The sequence below is a fragment of the Rhinoderma darwinii genome, chromosome 1 (assembly GCF_050947455.1).
Source record: "Rhinoderma darwinii isolate aRhiDar2 chromosome 1, aRhiDar2.hap1, whole genome shotgun sequence".
Lineage (NCBI taxonomy): Eukaryota > Metazoa > Chordata > Amphibia > Anura > Rhinodermatidae > Rhinoderma > Rhinoderma darwinii.
In genome coordinates, this window is record NC_134687.1 from 371,287,183 (window position 1) to 371,307,922 (window position 20,740).

Sequence of the window (20,740 nt, forward strand, 5' to 3'; positions counted from 1 at the left end):
CACACTGTACATACATACTGCACATACAAACACTGTACATACAGACTGTACACTCATATACACTGTACATACATACACACACTGTACATACACACACTGTACACTCATATACACTGTACATACATACACTGTACATACACACTGTACATACATACAGACACACACACACTGTACATACATACACACGCTGTATATACACACTGTACATACATACACACTGCACATACACACTGTACATACATACTCACACTGTACATACATACACACGCTGTACATACACACACTGCACATACAAACACTGTACATACACACTGTACATATACACACTGTACATATACGCACTGTACATACATACACACTGTACATATACACACTGTACATTACATACACACACACTGTAGATATACACACTGTACATACACACACTGTAGATATACACACTGTACATACACACACACTGTACATACATACACACTGCACATACACACACTGTAAATACATACACACACTGTACTCACACACATTGTACATACATATACACACACACACACACACACACACACACACAAACTGTACGTGCATACGTACCTACGTACGTACATACACACTGTAGCTGCATACACACACAAACTATGTATACACACACACACACAAACTATGTATACACACACACAAACTATGTATACACACACACACGCACGTACGTACGTACGTACGTACGTACGTACGTACGTACGTACGTACATACACACTGTAGCTGCATACACACACAAACTATGTGTATACACACACACACACACACACACTTATAGGTCTTCTCTTTTCCTAGCAGCTGTGAGTCATTGCTGTCAGACCTGCGTGCGGCCTTGTGAGCTGCACACAGTGTATAATATAGGCAGTAATGTCTGCAGTACACAGGCTTTCTGTATGAGAATTCGATGCTTAGTATAAGGAAACAAGTGAAGCAGGGAGGGGGCTGTGGGCCAGGTGGGCGGGGCCTGCTGTAGTACCAGTGCACTGCTGTATGTGTGTATGTGTGTGCTGTGCAAGTCACAGGAGCGGCGACGCCAGTTTAGCATTGAGTGAAACCCATCAGACAGGCGGGGGCGGTTCAGTGTCACAGTGAATGTAAGCATATTATGTAGTGAACAACACTGCACACAGGAACTGTACGTCTTGGAGACTCGGTGTCATATACAAACAGAAAACTGTCGCATTATTATTTCATCTGACTGAAGGAGGGACAGACCATGGGATTGACATGTTGACAGAAACCCAGCACTTTGTGGACCACATCATCAATGAGGTGAGCGCTAAGTTTGGTCATACGCTATAGTGGGCTTCTTCTCTCCCTCTATATTCTGCCGCTGTCGACATAATTGTTCTGGAACGACTTTACCTATCTATCTATCTATCTATCTATCTATCTATCTATCTATCTATCTATCTATCTATCTATCTATCTATCTATCTATCTATCTATCTATCTATCTATCTATCTATCTATCTATCCTACTCATATCTATCTATCTCATATCTATCTATCTATCTATCTATCTATCTATCTATCTATCTATCTATCTATCTATCTATCTATCTATCTATCTATCTATCCTACTCATATCTATCTATCTCATATCTATCTATCTATCTATCTATCTATCTATCTATCTATCTATCTATCTATCTATCTATCTATCTATCTATCTATCTATCTATCTATCTATCTATCTATCTATCTATCTCTCATATCTATCTATTATCTATCTATCTATCTATCTATCTATCTATCTATCTATCTATCTCATATCTATCCATCTACCTATCTACCTACCTATCTACCTATCTCATATCTATCTATCTATCTATCTATCTATCTATCTATCTATCTATCTATCTATCTATCTATCTATCTATCTATCTATCTATCTATCTATCTATCTATCTATCTATCTCTCATATGTAGTCTAATCTATCTATCTATCTATCTATCTATCTATCTATCTATCTATCTATCTATCTATCTATCTATCTATCTATCCATCTACCTATCTACCTACCTATCTACCTATCTCATATCTATCTATCTATCTATCTATCTATCTATCTATCTATCTATCTATCTATCTATCTATCTATCTATCTATCTATCTATCTATCTCTCATATGTAGTCTAATCTATCTATCTATCTATCTATCTATCTATCTATCTATCTATCTATCTATCTATCTATCTATCTATCTATCTATCTATCTATCTATCATCTATCTATCTATCTATCTATCTATCTATCTATCTATCTATCTATCTATCTATCTATCTATCTATCTATCTATCTATCTATCTCATATCTCATCTATATCTATCTATCTATCTATCTATCTATCTATCTATCTATCTATCTATCTATCTATCTATCTATCTATCTATCTATCTATCTATCTATCTATCTATCTCATATCTATCTATCTCATATCTATCTATCTATCTATCTATCTATCTATCTATCTATCTATCTATCTATCTATCTATCTATCTATCTATCTATCTATCTCTCATATGTAGTCTAATCTATCTATCTATCTATCTATCTATCTATCTATCTATCTATCTATCTATCTATCTATCTATCTATCTATCTATCTATCTATCTAATATCTATCTATCTATCTATCTATCTATCTATCTCATATCTATCTATCTATCTATCTATCTATCTATCTATCTATCTATCTATCTATCTATCTATCTATCTATCTATCTATCTATCTATCTATCTATCTATCTATCTAGCTATCGGCTTTGCATAGATATGCCTCTTGGCGCCCTAACTTGCTATGTAAATGAACCTTTATATTTCAGTTCATTACTCATTCAGTGCTATTTCTAGGCAGTTGCATTATGAGATTGTGGATTATTGTGTCGGATTGTGAAGGACTAGGGGATTATGTCATGTTTTACATTGCAGGAGTGTGGTCTTTGACATATACATGCTGAATCTCTCTTTCCTGTTTACCTTCTCATTTTATTCCTCATCCATCTAGTGGTCTGCGCTTCTTCTCCCATCACCCCCTTCCCGGTTGCCCCTTCTTTGCCCTCCTACCTTGGCACAATGTACTGTGTACAAGATGTTTGTCCTGGCTGTAAGGATATCTGTGTTTTGTGCTTGGACTTTGTCATTTTCTGCCCTGTAGAACGTGTTATTTAGTAGATCCTGTCGATAAATCCACTTTTACTGTTTGGGTGTGTGGATATATAGCGTGTACTTATTGTTTTCCTCAGTACTATGTGAGCTGCATCTAAATCTGCAGAAAATGTCTGAATTTCAGACACAGACACTTGTTTATTCCGCACATGATAGACGCCAGCTTTTAACAAATACTTTCTTCCAATAAATAATTCATATTGAGTCCTGAACGTGCAGCTTTTTCAGTTTTGTGGTAACATATGGAATTATAATATTGTCATTGCAGCGTCATCTTCATCTCGTCTCCTCAATGATGCTCCTTAGTGGTTTGTGTAGGCCTCAGGCCAGTGTGCGCACTTGTTGGACGCCTGTACGAATATACATATAGTTCTCTCGTCTACTCTCCCAATGCTTGCTCTTAAATGGCAACATAAACTACTATAGGCCGATAAAATATTGAACATGTTTTCCAGTTATTGTATATACAACCTCTGATCCAAGTCCACACTTATGAGGCAGCGTGCTCAAATTGTGTAAAATGTTGCAATGTTCTGGAAATCACGCACAACACACGGATGTGCATCCGCGTCTGGTGCGTGATTTTCACGCACCCATTGACTTCAATGGGCGATAGGTGCGTGAAAAACGCACCAATATAGGACATGCAGCGAGTTTTACGCAACGGACACACGCTGTGTGAAAACTCCTGCATGTGTGAACGGCGCCATTGAAATCAATGGGTCTGCGTGGCGCGCGTGATTTCCCTCTGCGCAGCACACGGACGTTATTCACGTTCGTCTGAATGAGCCCCTACCCTTATTATTTTTAACATTCTTGCTGTCTTGGATCATGAACGCCAGTCCTTGACATTTGCTATAGAATATATATTGGCTGATAAGATAGAGGCCGGGGTTCTGCAATGCTCTGTCTGCTCACCAGACGGGCTCTCCATTCTGGTTCATAAAGGAGGGTCCTGAGCGAGGAATCCCCCTCTATAACATCCATATGCTCTTTAATAAACAACAAAGAATATAAATGTAAAGCAATAACTATTCAAAGAAGACCTTAGGATCTCTGGATCAGCACTGCATGATATAGGTTCATCTGGATAAACATATGTCTAATAAACTTTTTCACTATGTAACTCTAAAACAGAGAAAATAGTTAAGGGGATTCTCCGGGACTTTTATATTGATGACCTATCCTTAGGATAGGTCATCAATTTCAGATCGGTGGAGGTCAGACTCCTGGCCCCCCCCCCCCCCCCCCGTTGATCAGCTGTCTGTGCCTCCTAGGGCTGGGTTCACACGAGCATGTTCGGTCCGTAATGTACGGAACGTATTTCGGCCGGAAGTCCCGGAACACAGTGTGATCTGCCAGAAGCTGGGCGTTCTGAAGAGAAGTGGATGATACTTCTCTTCAGAACGCCCAGCTAGTAAAAGTAGTAAACACGCCCCGATGTACGCACCTAATACACGCCCACTTGGACTTTTACTTTTAAACACACCCACTTGGACTTTTGCAAGCCTCATTTGCATAACTACAAAAATGGTCATAACTTGGCCAAAAATGCTCGTTTTTTAAAAATAAAAACGTTACTGTAATCTACATTGCAGCGCCGATCTGCTGCAATAGCAGATAGGGGTGGCAAAATCTGGTGACAGAGCCTCTTTAATATAAAAGTCCCGGAGAACCCGTTTAAAGCCCAAATTCCTATGAAAGATGAGCTACGTGATATACTGTGTAATTGGCTATGTATATTTATATTAGAAAACATTTCTTTATTGATATACATTAAAATAGTTTTTATTAGCCCTACTAAGGACAAACAATTGACTTTGATTGGATCGCGGGGAAAGTTTATTTAAAGACACACCAGAGCATCCGTGGGCGCCATTGTAACAGCCATTCTCCCCTGATGACACCACTTTGTGTGGCGAAACATTTAGGGACTTTTTTTTTTGTAATTTTAATATACAATCCGTTTATGACTAGCGTCACAATTGATAAATGAACAATTCTAGAGACAATAGAAGGATGATATGAGGAGGAATGCCTCCATTTGTTTCAGTCTGAGCAGATAGTAGATAGCAGTTTAAGAGGAATGCCTCTAATGCTTTCAACAGCCATACTTTATTCTGTATGACCAATTTTAGAGTTGTTAGACGAGTAGTCTAGTGACAGGGACGAGCGGGGTGCGCTGAGATCAGTATGCTAAGCAATCTTTTTATAGGAGGAATGCCTCCTTTCATTTCTAGCTCGATTTGACAGCAGAAAGTAAATGAAGAGGAATCCCTCTAATGTCCTGAATACACCGTCAGGTTTCAAGTCCTATAAGAGACGTATGTTAGCAATAATATCCTTCAGGAATGTCGGCGATTTTGATATCTCTCATACATGGGTTTGCAAACAAATGATTTTGAATATCTATCGAACTGTCAGTGACGTCATTGGTAGTCTACACACAACAAATGGCAATATACTCTGAAATCGTATTGGTATTATCCTATAGCATCATAAAAGAGTGATTTACTATTTACTGGAATACCATCGTCTCTACGGATAAGCGAGTATAGGGCTGGGTTCACACGTGGCGGAATTTCACTTAAATTCCGCTGCGGACACTCCGCAGCGTTAATCCGCAGCGGAGACGTTTCTCCATTGACTTCCACTTTAATTTAGCAGTGTTCGTTTAGACGAGGCGTAAAATTCCGCTGCGGAGCATAGGCTGCGGAGCGCAATTTGGTGTCCGCAGCATGCTCTGTCTGTTGCGGAGCAGTGGCGGACTCATGGCGGAATTTCTCCATTGACTTCAATGGAGATTCTAATTTCCGCAATGAAGTCCGCAGCTGTCATGCACATGTTATGTGTGCTGCGGATCCGTCTTGCTTTTTTAACTTGACATTTCTTCATTCTGGCTGGACCTATGTATTTCTAGGTCTACAGCCAGACTGAGGAAGTCAATGGGGCTCCCGTAATGACGGGAGCGTTGCTAGGAGACGTCAGTAAATAGTCACTGTCCAGGGTGCTGAAAGAGTTAAGCGATCGGCAGTAACTGTTTCTGCACCCGGGACAGTGACTACCGATCCCAATATACATGTATCTGTAAAAAAAAATGAAGTTCATACTTACCGAGAACTCCCTGCTTCTGTCTCCAGTCCGGCCTCCCAGGATGACGTTTCAGTCTAAGTGACGGCTGCAGCCAATCACAGGCTAATAACAGGCTGCAGCGGTCACATGGACTGCCGCGTCATCCAGGGAGATCAGGCTGGATGCCGAAGGAGGGACGCGTCACCAAGACAACGGGCGGAAAGTATGAATTTCTTTGACTTTCACAAGGGAAAGTGCTGTCCCTTCTCTCTATCCTGCACTGATAGGGAGAAGGGAAGTACTTTTACCGCAGTCCGCAGCAGCTAGTCCGCATCAATTTACTGCACATTTTGTGCAGATCCGCCGTAGAATCTGCAACGCAGATTCTGTGCGGCATTGATGTGGACAGTTGCGGAGGAAATCCGCCACGTGTGGTCATGCCCTAACAGCTTTCCATATCCCCTATTAGGGCATACGGAAGTCCTAGAAAGTAGTCCGCCGCTTAAGAATCCTCTATGAGCTAAAGCGGAGAGCTGCTAAGCAAGAGTTGCTCCCACTCTGGCTGAACAGGTCCAGCACGTAATACTACATTTCTCCTGCAGTGGAAATGTGCGCCCAGCGGCAGTTTCCCCTAGAGATGGCAGCTGATTAGTAGGGGTTCCATGAGTGATCAGTAAATCTGCATGACATCTGCCTTTATAGAATAGGTTACCTTCATGAGCAAGCTCTTTTTATTAATACTTTATAGATTTTTAATCTATCCATTATGCCTGAATATTCCGCTAGTAAACTATCACATTTAAAGGGCTTGTTCGGTTTCAGCAAATTAATATTATTTCTTGTATAATTAAGTTATAACATTTTCCGATTTAACGTTCTCTATTCATTTCTCACGGTTTTCAAGACCTCTGCTTGTTGTTATTCAGTAGGAACATGCACTGTTTACTTCCAGTGGATAAAATTCTGTCCATGGTCATGTGATGGAGACACAGGTGCTGTGATCGTTAGAAGACACAGCTCGGATACACATATTGTAACTGTAACGAGCTGTGCACCTGTGTGTCCATCACATGACCATGGATAGCATTGTATCCACTGGAAGTAACCAATGAACAACAACAAGCAGAGATATTGAAAACCATGAAGAATTAATACAGAAAGTATATTGGAAAATTGTGTTAAATTACTCCAAAAACCTGACAACCCCTTTAATGGTCTTTTTGCAGGCATCTGGCATACCAGGTTCACAGAAATAGTTAAAGTATAAGCTAAATTCTATTACTAGAGGTGTGTGTGGATATACCTCCCCTATTTCTTACTGACAGAGTAGACTATATTAGCTGTGCAACAAACCTGTATGGCAAGAACTGGTGTCACCTCTTGGTAGACAAAAAGTATATGTAGATATGAAAACAAACTCAAGTGGCCTCTGGGCTGGAAGATCAAGACAACACTGTGGAATAACTGGAATGTAAGGCCTCATGTACACGACCGTGCATGTGCGGCCGTATACTATACGCAATTGCGGATCCGAAATTGCGGATAGTATAGAATACAAGCTATCCTATGGGCCAATGCACATGACCGTGGTTTCCACGGTCCGTGCATCGCCCGGACCAAAAAAATAGGACATATCATTATACGGTCCGCAATGGCGTTTCAGGCTCATTGAAATCAATGCACATTTTGTGTGTGCACGTTCCGTGATTGCGAATGACCCATGGATGACACTCCGCGGCCCGTTCGTGCCGTAATCACGGACCGTGCACACAGCTATGTGCATGAGGTCAAATGTAAGGACCTACTGAATGATATTAGATAGAATATGGCCATTAGTGAACATTGATCATTATCTTGACAATACTTCACAATTTTCTTCCCAGTACAACAAATGTTTTACTCCAAAATGTGCAGTTAGTAGTCATCTTACCTTAGTAAAGAATAGGGCTCCGTTCTGACGTTCCGTCTGAGCTTTCAGTCAAAACGACGGAAACCTTGCACAACGGAGACAAATGGAAACTATTGGCACCGGATCCGTCACGATTGAAATCAATGGTAACCTATAGTTTCCGTTGTGTCTGTCCGTTCCGAAGGAAAGCTCCGCCGGAACGTCGTCCTAGCACAGATGTGAACGAAGCCTAAGTTTATTATTTCAATAGTGGTTTACTTGTCCTTTGTCTTTAAAGATTATATCATGCTATTATCAGGGTTGACCTGTCAGCAGAAATCTCTCAATGCACTGCATGCTGCATTCAGAAAATAAAGCACTTGTCTGCTGGTGGGTGCTGCAAAGCAAGTTGTCCAATCAGGACTATATGCCTAAGGATAGATTCACACGGGTGTTGCGCATCTCGGACGTCAAAAACGTCCGAAAATAAGCCATGTGAACATACCCTTAATGTTTTGTAGCTTCATCAGGTCATAATAGCTTATTGTGGGGGCTACACAGCCAGACGGCCACGGGACTGATCGCTAGTGGGGCTAGAAAGAGAATAATACAGCTGGGACATCCTCAGACTTCATAGGTTGTAATTACGTTCCTTCAACTGGTGAAGGGAATGTCCCGGAAATAAATGATATCAAAGAATTACAGTTTATTTTATTTTAAAGTGGCTTCAACTTTTATATTGGCTAATTTATTAGTGGATGCATTTGCTTATTATCTGGAATATGCATTACCGCATGGTGTGATGTGTCACTTATTCATAACGGGAGTAAGTAACACGTCTACACCATTGTATTATGTGTAAGTACAGTATCAAATGTCTGCGTTCCCAGTCATTGCCTAGAATATTAAATGGCCATGTTACGTAATCTGTCCTAGTATGACAGAACGTTAAACATGTATTATCATTTCTCTGCAGAACGCCACAAGTCAGGGCACCTGCCTCTCCGCTGCCGCTTTCCTGCCTGTCAATGACAGTATTCTGATTGGTTAACTGTGAAGTAGTCCGTCTTCCTTGCACAGAAATCAGTCCTCTATAGCATCGCTTTATTTGTAGCTATTGTTTCCTAGTTACATTCCATTGCAGATAAATATTTTTCTATATATTTGAGTCTTTTATGCTTTTTTCCAGGGCACAATCTGTTCCAGCTCATGTAAAATAGCTGCAGAAATTCCTCAGTGAAGACAACCATAAAAGCGCTGTCAACTTATATTTTTCTCAAGGCATTGAAAGTCTTGATATAGAGTTGTGTCAGTGCGCACATGGCTTTAAACAGCAGCATTTAACAGAGCTTGTGCTTAGTTTGACTGCCTCTGCTAAAAGCCTTGCTCAGGAAAATGACACTGAATCAATATTGCATTTCACCGAGTTTTTCTATTTTCTTACAACTCTGAAAGCTATTGCCTCTTAGAGAAATTCTGCTTATGACTATAGGGGTTCTTGTCTGTGGTTTGCTGGTGTGTAGAATATACACAATAACATCCAACAAACACATCAGAGGTCACATATAGTGGAGCTGTTGTCATTTGGCACTGCTCCTAGGGGTATTACAATTTATTATATGGTGTGTTTTACATAGGACTGCAAGTAAACCTATTAAATTATCGTACTGGACAATTATCAAAATTGGTGAGGTAAATGTGAAGAGGTTGTCCATAGCAACCATTCACCTTCCAGGTCTTATTTTTTTAGAGGTTCTTATTTTTTTAAAGAGGATCTGTCACTAGTTTAGTAATGCCTTATCCCCTACTAATCTAATAGGTGCTATCACACTGGTAATGCTAGTGAAAATTGTGTCCCAAAAAGTTTATTATTTTAAAAGTTATGAGCTTTTTTCTAAATATGTAAATGAGGCTATACCAGCCAAAGGGGCGTCAACGCCAGCAAATCTCCTGAGGTGGAGCTACCTCCCAGCCTCTGACTATGTCCAATCAGCATGAAGCTGCTTCACCCTGTATGGGAGAGTGAGGCTGGAGGGAAGGGGGATCACTTCAAACAGCCATATCTCCGGCTGTGGACCACCTAGAACAGCGGTTCTGTTGGCATATGAAAGAGGAGATTATAATCATATAATTTCATATGGCAACAGGATCGCAGTTCTATCTGTGAAACAACCGGAGGTATCACCAGTTGAAAACACAGTCGGGAATGGAAGATGTATACTATAAGATCAGGCTGTGTTGCTGGGCTGGAACTGTATGATGCTGATTGGACAGCGTCATACAGAAAACATTACACCGCCCAGAGAGAAAAGAAAGAGTATAGCCACATTAGCATATTCAGAAAAATGCTCATAACTTTGCAAATAATAAACATTTTTGAAAAAAATTACACTGTAGTTATCAGCATCATAGCACCTATTAGATTAGTTAAGAGATAGGGCATTAATAAACTGGTGACAGATCCTCTATAATGAAAGCTTCAACCTGATTGGTTGCTTTAGGCAATAGCTCTACTTTTACTTTGCACCAGTTTAATTCAATATCATTCAACAAAATGGAAAACTCCATTGAAAACCAGGCTTACCCATTTCAATTATGCATCAGGGAATCCTTAAGATTCCTTAATAAATAATTCCAGCAAATTAAGGTGGCTGACTAACAGCACGCTGCTGGCAGGAGGTAACACCACTTAATCTCTCATTCAACAGGGTTAAATAACATAGGATGTGTGCCAGGTTACATGACAAATGCAGGTTTAGTGACCTGCTCAATGTTTGGTCTGATTCGGTTAGCTCATGGATGCGTCCTGTGTATTGACATGGTACAAGTCCTAAGCCATACAACCCTGTCACTGACTAACTGAATACTGGGGGTCACGTGATGTGTGGAGGGTCACATGACCTTACAACATGTTTACTCATATTCAGTTAGCCCATCTATGCTCTACCCAGGACTAATCCATGGTCTATGCCACTCTACTGTGCAGGGATAGGGCTCTATTTTAATAAATACATTAATTAATTAATTTATAAACTAGAATACCCCTTTAAGGAGTGGAAGGCACATCGGTTATATTGTTTATAGACGGCACTACAGTGGTTCGTTATTGAGGAAATATTATAACATAATAATTACATAAGGGTCTTTAAACATCAAACAGGAAGGTTTCTCAAGATTTTAGTATGTACTGAATATACAACCTCTAGCCCTGTGTATGACAAATACAAGGGATCCCTCTGCCTACAGTATGAAAATTCTTCTGCTGAATGCATTCTAAAGATGGATAATCGATAAATAACAAATCTCATACGTGATTCTAAAGAAATATTTCAGAAATAGGCCAAAATCGATTTATTTTGTAAGGTTTACTCTTGACTTATTTGAAATATATATGTAGTATATTGATTGTAATGCCATTTACATAATTGAATAACGATTTACTAACATGGGCCCAATACAGTCTTTGATACAAAGAAAACATAAGAAACGCTGCATTGTAATATACTGAAGAACAGGACCAGGTTAAAGTATAGGCAAGGGTAGGTAAGGGTAAGGGTAGGTTTATACCCCGTTTTTGCACCCTGCTAAAAGGTACAATTTTTTTTTCAAGATTAGGAAAAAAGGTACCTCTGAAACAAGAGGTCTATCCCGTTACATTCTTTTGCCATTGAATTCTGTTGATCTTTAAAAAAGGCAGAAAAATGAGCCTTCATCATTCGTGGTTTATACTGTTTTAATGGTAGATTAGACAAAAACAAACTCAGTACCGTTCAGCAGGATGCAAAAACATGGTATAAACCTAACCTAAAACAACTGTCCCAAGGCCCATACCATGTAGGAGCTTCAACCTTCACCAAGCTGTTTGTCATCTTTTAGTAAATGACATCAATTTCTTTGATATTCTGAATTTTCCCCTATTCAATGTTCAAGGAGGGGAGGGAGTGCACACATTGTTTTACCATTAGTTTCAATAAAATGTAATAAGTCAAGACTAAAGCAAGAGTCTCATTTTTAGTCAGGTTATTTGTAGGTATAATATAATGTTGTTGCTTATACTCTATAGTCTTACGCTTATTTTACGGCTGCCCTCTAACAGCGGTAAAATATTTATACTTATATAGCTGCCAAGACTTGAAAAATGACGCATTGTCAAATAGGTGACCTATTAGTCTTCTATAGCAATGTATCCTTGTAATGTGAACTGTGGACTGTAGGCATGTACTTCTGCATGTTAGGCTTTGTTCACATCTCCGTTCATGGGCTCCGTTGGAGCTTTCCGTCAGGGGAACCCATGAACGGAATCCAAACTGAAACAAACGGAAACCATTGGTTGGCATCACCATGGATTTGAATGGTGATGGATCCGGTGCTTAAGGGTTCCGTCGTTTTGATGGAATCAATACTGTAGTCGACTGCGCTATTCATTCCGTCAAAACAACTGAACCCTTAGACAAAGGTGACAAACGGAAAACAATTTGCACCGCATCTGTCACCATTGAAATCAATGGTGATGCAAATGGAAACCTACGGTTTCCGTTTGTTTCAGTCATGGTTCCGTTCATGGGTTCCCCTGACGGAAAGCTCCGACGGAACGCCTGAATGCCGATGTGAATGAAGCCTAACTTGTGCTATTCCGCTAACCCACTCTAGGTATCCCAGAATTTTGATGTGTTTGACATAAATTGATATTTTGGTGTCTAAGAGTCGCCAAATACAAATAACAAGTAGTAACCTTGAGACCTATTCTGTGTGTCAATATAATGATGGTATACCCAGAAGAAATGCACTGCGGCTATGCTCCATTTACGTCATAGCACTAGTAATAGATATAAATCCTATTTTCAGGTCATGTGCTGTGTTGATCATGGCACCTCTTTGACAATATCTCACATATTACATACTTCTGACTGCTTAGAATAGCACTAGATCGTGCCAAGAATACAAGTTCAACTTCATTTGTTAATTTGAGAAACATAATTGACAGATTGATACTGTAAATATACGTAAACACTGACAGTAAATATTGTGATATCACTTTTGTGAGATTTTTTTTTTTGCATGTTTAACACTAAGGTTCTGTTCACACTGCCATCGTGGTTTCCATTTTTAAAGGATCCTTTATATATAGGATCGATCCCCCAATAGTTCTGTTAGGTGTCTGTTGTTTTACTAGAAATAATTGCTCGGCATGTTACGCTATTCTGACCAGGCTCTGTAAACACCTGGGGCACTAATTGAGGGGGAGGGGCGGGGACAGGAGTCTGATCTGAGTGTATTAGTTGCCTGGCAGGGGATATTCCTGATGACGTGAATAGAATTGAAATTTCCGGGATACCCAGGGCACCAGGCAAAAGACCTGGGGCAAATGCTGTTAGTCAAAAAACAATGGAAACTTGACGGAAAGGAGGTAATATAAGTGTGGACAGAGCTTAAGGCCTAGTTCACACTGCGTTTTTAACGCGAAAACCGTGTCAGATTCAGCGCCAAAAAACGGATGAAACCGCCTCTCATTGATCTCAATAGAAGGCAGAGGCGTTTTATTTCAGCTGCAGCTTTGAGCCGCTCGCAGTAAAAAAAAAGCGGCATGCTCTTTCTTGCCATGGTTCCGCCTCTGACCTCCCATTGAAATCAATGGGAGGCAGAGAAAGCGTTTTTTGCTGCGGTTTTTTGTCTGCGGCGCTCAAAGGCCGTGGGTGAAAAACGCTGTGATAAATAAATGTGCACAAGACTCCGGGACCAGATGGGTTACACTCAAGAGTTCTTAAAGAGCTTAGTTCAGTTATTTCTGTCCCCCTCTTCATAATATTCAGAGATTCTCTAGTGACTGGTATAGTGCCAAGGGATTGTCGCAGGGCAAATGTGGTGCCTATTTTCAAAAAGGGCTCTAGATCTTCCCCAGGTAATTATAGACCAGTAAGCTTAAAGAGGCTCTGTCACCAGATTCTCAAATCCCTATCTCTTATTGCATGTGATCGGCGCTGCAATGTAGATAACAGTAACGTGTTTGTTTTTTTAAAACGTTCATTTTTGGCCAAGTTATGAGCTATTTTATATATATGCAAATGAGTTTTGAAATGGAGAACTGGGCGTGTTTTTATTCGTATGTCCAACTGGGCGTGTATTGTGTTTTTAACTGGGCGTGTTTACTTGTTTTACTAACTGGGCGTTGTGAATAGAAGTGTATGATGCTGACGAATCAGTGACCAATCAGCATCATGCACTCCTCTCAATTCATTTACACAGCAGCATCACGTTCTTACTAGAACGATGTGCAGCCACATACACAAGTGTCCTGATAATGAATACACATGACCTCCAGCCTGGACGTCATGTGTACTCAGAATCCTGACACTTCTGAATCTTTTCTGTGAGATTCCAGCAAGCCACGCGTAATCTCGCGAGATTACGAGGTAAACGAGATTTCGTTTCCCTTGCTGGAGATCTCACAGAAAAGATTGAGAAGTGTCAGGATTCTGAATACACATGACTTCCAGGCTGGATGTCATGTGTATTCATTATCAGGACACTTGTGTATGTGGCTGCACATCGTTCTAGTAAGAACACTATGTGCTGTGTAAATGAATTGAGAGGAGTGCATGATGCTGATTGGTCACTGATTCGTCAGCATCATACACTTCTATTCACAACGCCTAGTTAGTAAAACAAGTAAACACGCCCAGTTAAAAACACAATACACGCCCAGTTGGACATACGAAAAAAAACACGCCCAGTTGTCCATTTCAAAGCTCATTTGCATATATATAAAATAGCTCATAACTTGGCCAAAAATGAACGTTTTTCAAAAAACAAAACGTTACTGTTATCTACATTGCAGCGCCGATCACATGCAATAAGAGATAGGGATTTCAGAATCTGGTGACGGAGCCTCTTTAGCATCCATTGTGGGGAAAATGTTTGAGGGGCTATTGAGGGACTATATACAGGATTATGTGACAAAAAAATAGTATTATAAGTGACAGCCAGCACGGTTTTACTAAGGACAGAAGTTGTCAAACCAACCTGATTTGTTTTTTATGAAGAGGTGAGCAGAAGCCTAGACAGAGAGGCCGCTGTGGATTTAGTGTTTTTGGACTTTGCAAAGGCATTTGACACTGTCCCCCATAGACGCCTAATGGGTAAATTAAGGATTATAGGTTTAGAAAATATAGTTTGTAATTGGATTGAGAATTGGCTCAAGGACCGTATCCAGAGTGTTGTGGTCAATGATTCCTACTCTGAATGGTCACCGGTTATAAGTGGTGTACCCCAGGGTTCAGTGCTGGGACCACTATTATTCAACTTATTTATTAATGATATAGAGGAAGGGATTAATAGCACTATTTCTATTTTTGCAGATGACACCAAGCTATGTAATATAGTTCAGTCTATGGAAGATGTTCATGAATTGCAGGCAGATTTAAACAAACTGAGTGTTTGGGCGTCCACTTGGCAGATGAAGTTTAATGTAGATAAATGTAAAGTTATGCACCTGGGTACGAACAACCTGCATGTATCATATGTCTTAGGGCTTATTCAGACGAACGTATAATACGTCCGTGCAACGCGCGTGATTTTTACGCGCCTTGCACGGAGCTATGTTAGTGAATGGTGCCGTTCAGACTGTCAGTGATTTTCACGCAGCGTATGTCCGCTGCGTAAAACTCACGACATGTCCTATATTTGCCCGTTTTTCACGCATCACGCACCCATTGAAGTCAATGGGTGCGTGAAAACTGCGCACGGCACACGGACGCACTTCCATGTTATGATCGTGATGTACAGTAGTAAAAACTATGAATGAAAACAGAAAAGCACCTTGTGCTTTTCTGTTTACAAACATAAAAACAGAGTGTCATAATGATGGCGGGTGCGCGAAAATCACACGCATCATACGCTGCTGACACACGGAGCTTTCATGGACCTTTTGCGCGCGCAAAACGCACACGCTCGTGTGAATCCGGCCTTACTGTGAGAACTGTGAATCTATGGAATAGCCTACCGCAGGAGCTGTCACAGCAGGGACAGTAGATGGCTTTAAAAAAGGCTTAGATCATTTCCTAGAACAGAAAAATATTCACTCCTATGTGTAGAAATTTTTCTCTTCCCTTTTCCCTTCCCTTGGTTGAACTTGATGGACATGTGTCTTTTTTCAGCCGTAATAACTATGTAAATATGTAACTATGTAACTATGTTTTAGGTGCTTTTAAAAAAAAAAAAATTCACTTTTAATAAATATTTTCAATCGTATTTCACATGCATCTTCTATGTACCCTCTTTACTTAGATGCTGCATCAAGCACTATAAGCGGAATCTGTACCTCAGCTGAACTGATGGCTCGGCTAAGAGCTGGTCCTGTATGTCTCTAAGGGTATGTTCACACGCTAGCCGTCATTTATGGCTGAAATGACAGCCTGTTTTCAGAAGGAAACAGCTGCGTCGTTTCAGCCATAAATGCTCCTCCTCGTAATATGCGAGGCGTCTGGGATGCTCGTATATCTTGAGCTGCTCTTCATTGAGTTCAATGAAGAACGGCTCAAATTACGTGGCAAAGAAGTGCCCTGCACTTCTTTGCCGAGGCAGTCAATTTACGCGTCGTCGTTTGACAGCTGTCCAACGACGACGCGTAAATTACAGGTCGTCTGCACAGTACGTCGGCAAACCCATTCAAATGAATGGGCAGATGTTCGCCGACGTATTGTAGCCCTATTTTCAGGCGTAAAACGAGGCATAATACGCCTCGTTTACGTCTGAAAATAGGTCGTGTGAACCCAGCCTAAAGGGGGTTTTACACTGGGCAATTATCGGGCAGCTCGTTGCCGATAATTGCCCAGTGTCAACAGGGCAGCGATCAGCAGATGAACGATCAAACGCTCGATCATCTGCTGATCGTATAGTTTTAAAAAAGTAAAACGTTATCGTTGTCGGCAGCACATCTCCCTGTGTAAACGGAGACTCGCTGCAGACATGATAATAATATATGGGGACGAGCGTCAGGAGTAACGACCGCTCGTCCCCATACATAGCTCCTTTTGACAGGAGCAAACGAGCGCCTATAAACGATGTCTCGTTGATTGGCGCTCTCTGCACCGTCCGATTATCGGCCAGTATAATAGGGCCTTTACACACAAGATCACCATAAGGGTATGTTCACACCCCTTATTTTCGGGCCGTAAACGGGGCGACGGTCGTTTTTCGGGCCGTAAACGTTTTTACGTGCCCGTTTTACAAAACGGCCGCGTAAAAAACCCCAATGAAAAAGAAGTGCATGTCTCTTCTTGAGCCGTTTTTGGAGCTGTAAAAAATGCAGCGAAAAACGTGAGTTGCTAAAAAAAAAACGCTGAAAATCAGGAGCTGTTTTCCCTTGAAAACAGCTCCGTAACTTCAGGTATTTTTTGCTAAACGCGTGAACATAGCCTAATACCTATCACATTGAGCCATCACTTCAGTTCAGACAAAATCGGCTGCTAGCGATCGGCTGATAGAGGATAAAGCCTACAAAGGTGTCCAAAGTCTATTGCGAACCATTAGAGGCTATTATTTGGCCTTTAACCCCTTCCCGACATTTGCCGTAAATGTACGTCATGGAAAGCATTGACTTCCCGCATCTTGCCGTACATTTACGCCGAATGTTTGGGACCGGCTCAGAAGCTGAGCCGGTGCCATCATCACCGGATCTCAGCTGTATCTTACAGCTGACATCCGGCTGTAACGGCGGGGACCGAAATTAGCTTCGATCCCCACCATTAACCCCTTAAGTGCAGCGCTCAAACGCGATCGCTGCACTTAAGGTGTTTGCAGCTCATCGGAACCCCAGTAATGAAATTGCCGGGGTTCCGGTGGCTGCAATGGCAACCGGAGGCCTAATACTGGCCTCCCGGTCTGCCTAGCACCGAATCCGGTCAAGATCCGCCCGGCGGCGGAGCCTGATCGGCTTCCGTAGCTGCCGGCAAGATGGCGCCGGGTCAGGAGCTGATCCGGCGTCATCAGCGGTGGAAGTCAGCTGTACTGTACAGCTGACATCCACCTGTAACGGCAGGAACCGGAGCTAGCTCCGATCCCTGCCATTAACCCCTTCGATGCAGCAATCGAAAGCGATGGCTTCATCGTAGCGGTTACTAGCAGATCGACAGGCAATCAGGACTGGCGACTGCTGTTATGGCAACAGGAGACACAATGGTCTCCTGCTCTGCCATTACGGAAGCCGATTTAGGCCCCGCTGGGAGGCGAAGCCTAATCGGCTTGCTGTCAGTGAATGACTGACAGATCTAATACATTGCACTACATAGGTAGTGCAATGTATTAGAAAAAAAAAAATCTGACCGTTGGACCTTCAAGTCCCCTAGTGGGACTTGAGAAAAAGTGTAAAAAAAGTGTAAAAAAAGGTGCAAATAATAAAAGTTTGAAAACAATAAAAGTTTCAAGTAATCAAATAAAACACAATCCCCCTTTTACTCTTATCAAGTCCTTTATTATTGAAAAATAGTAATAAACCATATGTATTTGGTATCGCCGCGACCGTAACGACCTGAGGTTTCAAAATATCGTAAAGTAGCGTAAAAAAAAACGTAAAAAACGTTACCAGAGTTTCTGTTTTTTAGTCACTTTGCCCTACAAATGTTAGAATAAAAAGTGATCAAAAAGTCGCACGTATCCAAAAATGGTACCTATAAAAACTATAGCTCGTCCCGCAAAAATCAAGCCCTCATGCACCTCCGTCGACAAAAAAATTAAAAAGTTATGGTTCTCACAACTTGGCGACAGAAAAAATACATTATTTTTACAAAAGTAATTTTATTGTGCAAAAAGTTGTAAAACATAAAAAAGTCCTATAAAATGGTATCGCCGGAATCGTACTGACCCACAGAATAAAGTTAACATTTATAACGCATGGTGAACGCTGTATAAAAAAAACGAAAAAAGCTGTGCCAGAATTGCGTTTTTTTGTTTACCTGGCATCCCAAAAAATAGGATAAAAGGTGATCAAAAAGTTGCATGTACCCCAAAATGGTACCAATAATAACTACAGCTCATCCCGCAAAAAAACCAGCCCTCATACCGCTACGTCTATGAAAAATAAAATTAGTTATGGCTCCAATAAGTCAGGAAATAAAAAAATATGCAGTTGTGCCCGAGGGGAACATTTCTTCTGTTTCAAGAGGCGATTTATCAAGGACCTAAAATTAGGGAACCAGGAAGGGGAGGGCCCAAACATATCCGCTAAGCGACGGTGCCCGTATTATACCAGGACAACACTTCCCAGCAAAATTACCCAAACTACAAAGGCGCCGAGTGTGGATCAAAAGGGGGATAATAAAGGACGCCATATATCAGTGCGACAACGGCCTGTGCAGAAATGATTGTGTCACAGCGTAACACACATCTATGGATCATTTTATTGTTTTTTTTTACCCCATTATTATACCACCTGACTATGCCCCTTATATACTCCGCCCGGCTTACATATGCCCTACATTATAAACGGAAACACCAGTAAGACTCCAAACAAAACTACTACCAAGCAAAATCCACGCTCCAAAAGCCAAATGGCGTTTCCTCCCATCTGAACCCTACAGCGTCCCCAAACAGCAGTTTCCTTCCACATATATGGCACCGTCATACCCGGGAGAACCCTTTTAGCAATTTTTGGGGTGTGTGTCTCCAGTGGCATAAGCTGGGCATGACATATTTGCCACTGAATGGCATATCTAGGGAAAAATATAAATTTTTAATTTGCACCATCCACAGCGCATTCATTTATGGAAAAGACCTGTGGGGTGAAAATGCTCACTACACCCCTTAATAAATGCCTTGAGGGGTGCAGTTTCCATAATGGGATCACTTCTCAGGGGTTTCTTTTTATTATTTCACATCTGAGCCTCTGCAGTTGTGAACCAATACTTTGTAAATCGCCAAATTAAGCCTCAATTTTACATGGTACGCTTTCACTCCTGAGCCTGGTCGACTGTCCAGGCAAGAGATTAGGGCCACATGTAGGGTGTTTCTAAAACCAGGAAACCCAGCATAATAATTAGAGAGCTGTCTTGTTATGGTGGCACAAGCTGGGCACCACATATTGGCATATCTATGGAAAAAAATCCCATTTTCACTCTGCAACATCGAGTTCACACTAATTTCTACAAAACACCTGCAGGGTTAACATGCTCACTACACCCCTAGGTAAATGCATTGAGGGGTGTAGTTTCCAAAATTGGGTCACTTCTGGGGGGTTTCCACTGTTTTGGGCCCACAGGCGCCCAGAAACCAATCCAGCAACATCTGCACTCCAAATGGCGGTCCTTCCCTTCTGAGCCCTGCCGTGTGCCCAAACAGCAGTTTATGACCACATATGGGGTATTGCCGTACTCGGGAGAAATTGCATTACAAATGTTGGGTTCTTTTTTTTCCTTTATTTGTTGCGAAAATGAAAAAATTTGCGCTAAAGCTACGTCTTATTGAAGAAAAAGGATTGTTTTTATTTTCACTGCCCAATTCTAATAAATTCTATGAAACATCTGTGGGGTCAAAATGCTCACTACGCCCCTATATGAATTCCTCAAGAGGTGTAGTTTCCTAA

At 41.1% G+C, this 20,740-nt stretch overlaps 1 protein-coding gene across 1 annotated transcript in view; it reads left to right on the forward strand.

The window, feature by feature from the left end:
* The first annotated feature begins 1,010 nt into the window (after window positions 1-1,010).
* Window positions 1,011-20,740, forward strand: part of PIP5K1B (phosphatidylinositol-4-phosphate 5-kinase type 1 beta) — a 162,104-nt gene continuing 142,374 nt past the window's right edge. Inside the window, exon 1 of the mRNA XM_075827851.1 lies at window positions 1,011-1,306. The gene's annotated coding sequence lies outside the window, so the exon portion shown is untranslated. The remainder of the gene's footprint in view (window positions 1,307-20,740) is intronic.